Raw genomic sequence first — 6,684 nt, 5'->3', positions numbered from 1 at the left:
GGGCAATCAAACAAATTATTTCCCCTTCCTCCATACCAAGTAATAGTATCAATATTTAATCACAATAAAAAAACTTAGCTATTCACAATCCATGCTTTAAACATCACCATCGGTCATTTATAGCTTAGCTATCTAAGATTAAGCAAAGACATACAATAATAAATAAATGGAAATAAATATTTACCTATCCTCTAGATCCTACTAGTTTAAATTATCCATATACATAAATACGTGAAACAATCATTTACCAATTATAATTCACTCTTTCTTTTTTTGTTTATCATTATATAACTAAGATCCCGGGTACAACCTAATAATCTGTATATCATCATCCTCACCAAGCACAAGTATCGGTGAGGAGCCCACTTTAATCGTCTATCAATCATAAATAAGCATTTATAATTCAACTAACATAGAATTTTGAAAGTGCACTGATTTATATATATTTGTCCTTTTAAAACAACACAAAACTCAACGTGACTATTGAAAATCCATAGAAATCGAACTTTTCTTATATTAAAATCATTTTTCATCCACCACCTATCTAATCCCCAGCGAGAATTAAATTTACAACCTCAAATGTACCTCATCAATCAATAGTTTATAGAAACAATTAAAAATAGTTACTGTTGCTACAAAATTTCTCAATTCTCTTCAAGAACTCAATTTACAACTTCAAATACTCATACCAAAAGCCACAAATCAAATAAACAACTAAAATGGCTGCTGCCAACCTAAGAAAATCATGTTGTATTTTTTTTTTTTTTTGTGTTTATATTTCTTTTGTGTTTATTTAAATCCATACTACGTATACTAGTTTGTTCATTTACGAACAAGGACTTGATGTATCACAATATATATCCCAGATCGAAGTAGTAATGTTAGTAAGTAGTTAGTTAGCTGCTGCCATTTCAAAATTGTTCTAATTTCTTATATAGAATCTACATTAAACACACTACCTTATACATTTCCTTATAAAATTTCAATTTTACAGTTCATTTGAAATGATAAAAATCAAAATTTCCTCCATAAGATACCAAGAACTCAAGCATATGGCTAACTAGCTTCTACCAATCTAATGAATCCTTGATTCTTCATAAAAATTTATAAGAAAAGCAATAGTCTAACTAGTTCTACATAGGAATTCAGTTATATATATAAATTTAAAGAGTAAAACTAAAGTTTCTAATTATTTACACATAAACGGTAGCTAATTTAGGGATTTAAACTCTACCTAACTTGATTTACGCATCAAATTCTATACCATTGTTCAAAGAATCGACTAAATGTACCAAAGAAGGCTGAAAGTCGACTTACCCAGCTGTAAAACGCACTGGAGATTGAAATTTTCCGGTTAAAGTGACAGGCAGCAGCTCCCTTGCTCAAAAATCATTTCTGTCGACGCTAGCTTGGCCGGAGGAGAGAGCAATGGAGAACAAAGAGGCGCTGGCGACGAGGAGAGCTGGTTTTGCCGGCTGGTGGCTGGTCTTGCCGGAAAAGAGAGAGAGAGAGCACTGAAGGAGGCTGCCGATCGGAAAAACTAAGTGTAGCTCGCTGTCCCTTCTCTTTCTCGCTAAATCGCGAGCTACAGGTGACTGGAGGTGGAGCAGCGATGGTTTGAGGTGCTGGAGACCAGCCGGACTGGCCGATAAGGTCTGGTGTCAACGGAAAAATCAAGAGAAAAGAAGAGTGAGCTGTCGATCGAAATCGCAGCTCCCTCTCTTGCTCACGACGCTGAAACAGGAACTCAAAATGGGGAAATGATGGCCCGAAGAGCTGATGGTGTGGAGATGTTGGTCAGGTCGGCGGAGCTTGAGCTCCGGTGAACAGAAAAGGAAGGGAGAGGACAGGGAAGGGCTGTCGGCTAATGGGAAGGAGAGCAAATTAGTTTAGGACAAAACAGTAATTTTATTTTTTAGTATTCTAGGTTTTCTAGAGAATGGGTGGTTTGGTTCAAATCGGATTTGATTCGGTCCAAATCATAGATTTTACATGGTTTGTTGGTTTTTTAATTGGTTCTAATTTAATTTGTAGGTTTGGTTTAGCTATTAAAATGTATTTGTTAGTAAATTTTGTTAATAATTTCATAAGGCACTCATTTATTTTAAATAACACAATATTCTACAATATCATTAGTTTAGAATTAATAATTACATTTTTAAATAAAAATAATTTTAAAAATAAATTTACAGGTCATTCCAATAACACTCTGAACTTGTCGATTTGTTACAATTGCATCCTAAGAGTAAATTAAGGTTAAAATTTTAATTAAAATCTATATTTATATAAATGTGAGAATGTGGGGGAATAATGAAATTTTCTATAATAGCGTTAGATTAATTTGTAGTTTCAAATATATCCATTTAGTTAGATTTTTTTTTATATATTATATATAAAAGGGGGAAGAATATTGAAATTTCCTATAATATCGTTAGATTAATTTGTAATTCCTAATATATTCATTTAATTAGATTTTTTATGCTGGAATAAGTTGGAATAATAGGATTTCCTATAATAGCCTTAGATAAATTTATAATTCTTAATATATCCATTTAATTAGATTTTGTATGCATTTTAATTGAAGAATCATCTATACATTTTAAAATAAAAATCGTTTTAGGTTATAGTTTTTTATGCATTTTAATTAGAGAAAATATGCATACGTATTTTCTATATTTAATATTGCATATTATTGTCCAACAAATTTTATAATTAATAGATTTTGATGTTTTCAATTATAAGTTCTTGATATGTGTTTTCTAGAAAATAAATTGAAAAACTTAATTTAGGTACTGAAAATAAATTTTTAATTTTTAATTAATTACATTTTGAATTTTTAAAATATGGTAAACACTTTATCATTAACTCTATTAGTCAAATACAATCAAATTAAATCAAAATATTTTAAATATATTATTTCTCCTTTATTTATTTAATTTTTTTTTTTTTTAGATCATGGTTTACACGTTGCACATCATTGTATATGACTAATATCATATACAAATTTTTTCCTTTTCTAATGTAAAGAAATCTTATGAAAAAAATACGTTGTAAAGGTTTCAATTAATGTAAAATGGAAATTTGGGCATATTTGCTATCATTTTCATTTTTCAGTTTTTCTATATTAAGATAAAAAGATGAAAAATTTCAAGAGCTCTCTTTTTGTTTAATATTTTTTTTAATTTATGAAATTCTATTTAATTTTTCTATGATTTAAGTGGATGTATTTTTAAAAATAACTTTTTAAATAGATATAAAAATAATTAGAACTTAAATTTTAATTTTTAAATATTTTTTTAAAACAAATATATAGGAGTTTGAAATTTATGAATTTGATCTCATATATCCCTATCTATCAATTAAGAGAGGATCTTAATTACCAATATTATTATTTGCGCATTGATTTTTAAGGTTACACATTAACATTTATTTATATCATTTTGAAGCCTTTTTTAGCAAAGAAAAAATCTTGAAATAATTGAAATAAAGGTAGCAGCATGTTAATATAAACTTAGATATTACAAAATTTTTAGTTACCTCTAAATATATTTTTAATTTAATGAGTAATTGTCGTGTTTTTTTTTTCAACAAGTTCGTTTTTTATTACTCTTTTTGAAATAGTAGTCCTTTTATTTTTTTATTTTATAAAGTATATTAATTAAAAGGGAGAAAAATACTTTATATCATTAATTTTAAATGAGTAAAAATATATATTTAATTTTATTTTTTAATCATAATAAATAGTAATGTGATTTAATAAAAATTTATTCGAACAATATACTTAGATGTGCAAAATTATGAGTAGAATACTAGATATTAGTTATTATATTTAAAATAGGTATTTGAAATAAAATCAAACTCAAAAGCAAATTTAAATTAAAGAGTTGAAAATCTTGTAAGCATATATACTCTATTAACTCAAGTTGGATAACTTTAAAAAAAAAAAATACATAAGTTAGATAATGATTTTTGTTATGAATTAGTAGATGTCCAAGTAAGCTAGAAGTCTTATTCATTATTAGTCCTACGAGTCTATTTAATGTAGAAGTCTATTCCCGAATTATGTACCACCCATGTACCTATATATATGTGTGGCCTCCATCAATAAAGATCACTCTCATCTTTTGCTCTCTATTACTTCTCTTTATTCTCTCCTTAATTTGTCTATTATTTTATAAGCACGTAGCAAGCACGATTTTGTTCTACCACTCTACTCACAAAAGTTAAGATTAAACTTAAGGTACGTATTAATAATAGTGTTTGAATTATTTTATTGTGTATTGATTATGAACATATTATATCTTATATATAATTTTATTTTGATTAAACTCTTCCATAATATTATTATCTAATATAATTATTTTATAGTATTCTCCCATAATATCAAATCTTACAAAACTTGAGTTTGTGGCCCTTGATATCACGGGTAAGAACTATTTATTATGGATATTGGATGCTGAGATATATCTAGATGCTATGGGTCTTGGAGACACCATTACGGAAAGGAAAATCAAGAATCAAATCAAATCGCACTAAAACGATGATTTTCCTTTGACACCATCTTCATGAAGAATTGAAAATTGAATATCTGACAGTTAAAGATCCACTTGTTCTTTGGAATAATTTGAAGGAAAGGTATGACTACTAAAAGACTATAATTCTTCCAAAAGCTCATTATGAATGGATGCATATACGATTGCAAGATTTTAAAAACTGTAAGTGACTATAATTCTGTAGTTTTCTAAATTAGTTCTCAACTAAATTATATGGAGAAAACATTATTGATCATGATTTATTAGAGAAGACTTAACTAAAATTATGTGGAGAAAATATTACTAATCATGATTTATTAGAGAAGACTTTTTCTCCTTTTCATGCCTCGAATGTACTCCTGCAGTAGCAGTATCGAGAACTTTAAGAAATATTCTGAATTAATTTCACGTCTTCTTGTTGTTGAGCAAAACAATGAGCTCTTAATGAAAAATCATGAAGCCCGTCCAACTAGATCCGCTACATTATCTGAAGTGAATAGAACCACATATAATAATTGGCATGGGGATAATGAAACTCGCCTAACTAGACATGAAGCATTCCCTGAAGCGAATGCAACAAATGGGCATTGGCGTGGGCATGAACAAAGACGAAGATATACTCATCATCAAGAACATAGGCGAAATCATGGTCGAAATAATATTCGTGGCGTAATAGTCATAAAGATAAAAATAAAAATCATGCATCCCACCACAAGAAGTAGAAGAATAACGAGGAAAGGCAAGCAAATATGAATAATGGATCAAATCAGCATTCAGAAAATATATATCATCGATGTGGCATGAGTAGGCATTAGTCATGTACTTGTCGCACACCAAAATATCTTGTTGATCTCTACCAAGCTTCGTTAAAGAGGAGAAGAAAAAAATATAGAGATAAATTTTGCCCACAATTATGATGATTTAGAAGATGGTGCTATTGATGTTACTCATCTCGATGTTGCTGATTTCTTTAAGGAACATGATGGGAGAATTGATCATTTAATTGGCGATGGCAATGTGAATACCTCAAAATAGTTTGAGTTATTTATTTATTTATTCATTCATTTATTATTTTTATTATTTTAGACTTCTTAGTAATAGATATTTAATTTTGAATTGATGTCTAGTTCTTTTGAGATAGATATTTAAATTTACTAGTCTTCTTTATGACGTGCATTACTATGCTCATTATATGTTTCTTTATACTCGTTTAATTTTTTATTTATATAATATTAAAGTATAAATTTTTATTTAGATTGAGTGGTTAAATTATATTACACTTTATATATACAGTAAATATTTTTTTGTTCTATATCAACATACTGATTCATACAGTTTTTATTATACATTAGTTGCTTTCATTTTCTTTTTTAAGGAAAAACCAAACTAATTCATAAAAATCATCATATAGCTTCTATTATTCGTTTTATAATTAATTTACATGTTTTCTTCACTATAATCTCTTATAGTAAATAAATATACGTTAATAATAGAATAAGAAAACAATCTAATAAATCAAATTAAATATTTATAAACAATAATAAATTTTTATTTTTATATTTTTAGCCAATCAAAATCATGAAAGCATTTTCAAAAATTATTAATAAAATTATATTCTTTAATAGAAATAAGTCTCGAATTATATATAATATCAATGTAACTAATTAATTAAATTTGAGATGTTTAAAAACAATAACTTTTATCTTGTTTTTTGGCTAACCAAATTAGAAAGCAATTTGTAATTAAAGAAAATTAACTATACCCTTTTTAAATCAAATCTGAATCATCTAGATATATTTATTTAAAATAAATTCAAAAAAATGTAAAAAGTTTGAAGTGCCTCATTTACATATATTATTTAGAATAATAATATTGAAGCTAAATTATAAATAATAATAATTATTATTATTAAAAATTATTAAACGTTATTAAATTATTATTAATAATTTACATAATAATATAATGAAATAAAATATAATTTGACACAATAAGATAAAATAGTAAAAATTTAAAATTTTGAAATATTTAATTATCTATATTTATTTATCTATTAAAAAAAGTAAAAAAAAATCCAATCAAATTATAAAAATATTATATATACTTTTAGGTTAAAAATTTTTAATTAGTTAAAACTAAGGTTATTTAGGATATC

The sequence above is a fragment of the Jatropha curcas genome, chromosome 4 (genome assembly GCF_041381405.1).
Source record: "Jatropha curcas cultivar XTBG-Jc1 chromosome 4, XTBG_Jcur_1.0, whole genome shotgun sequence".
NCBI classification, from domain to species: domain Eukaryota; kingdom Viridiplantae; phylum Streptophyta; class Magnoliopsida; order Malpighiales; family Euphorbiaceae; genus Jatropha; species Jatropha curcas.
Note: the sequence above shows the minus strand (reverse complement) of the source record.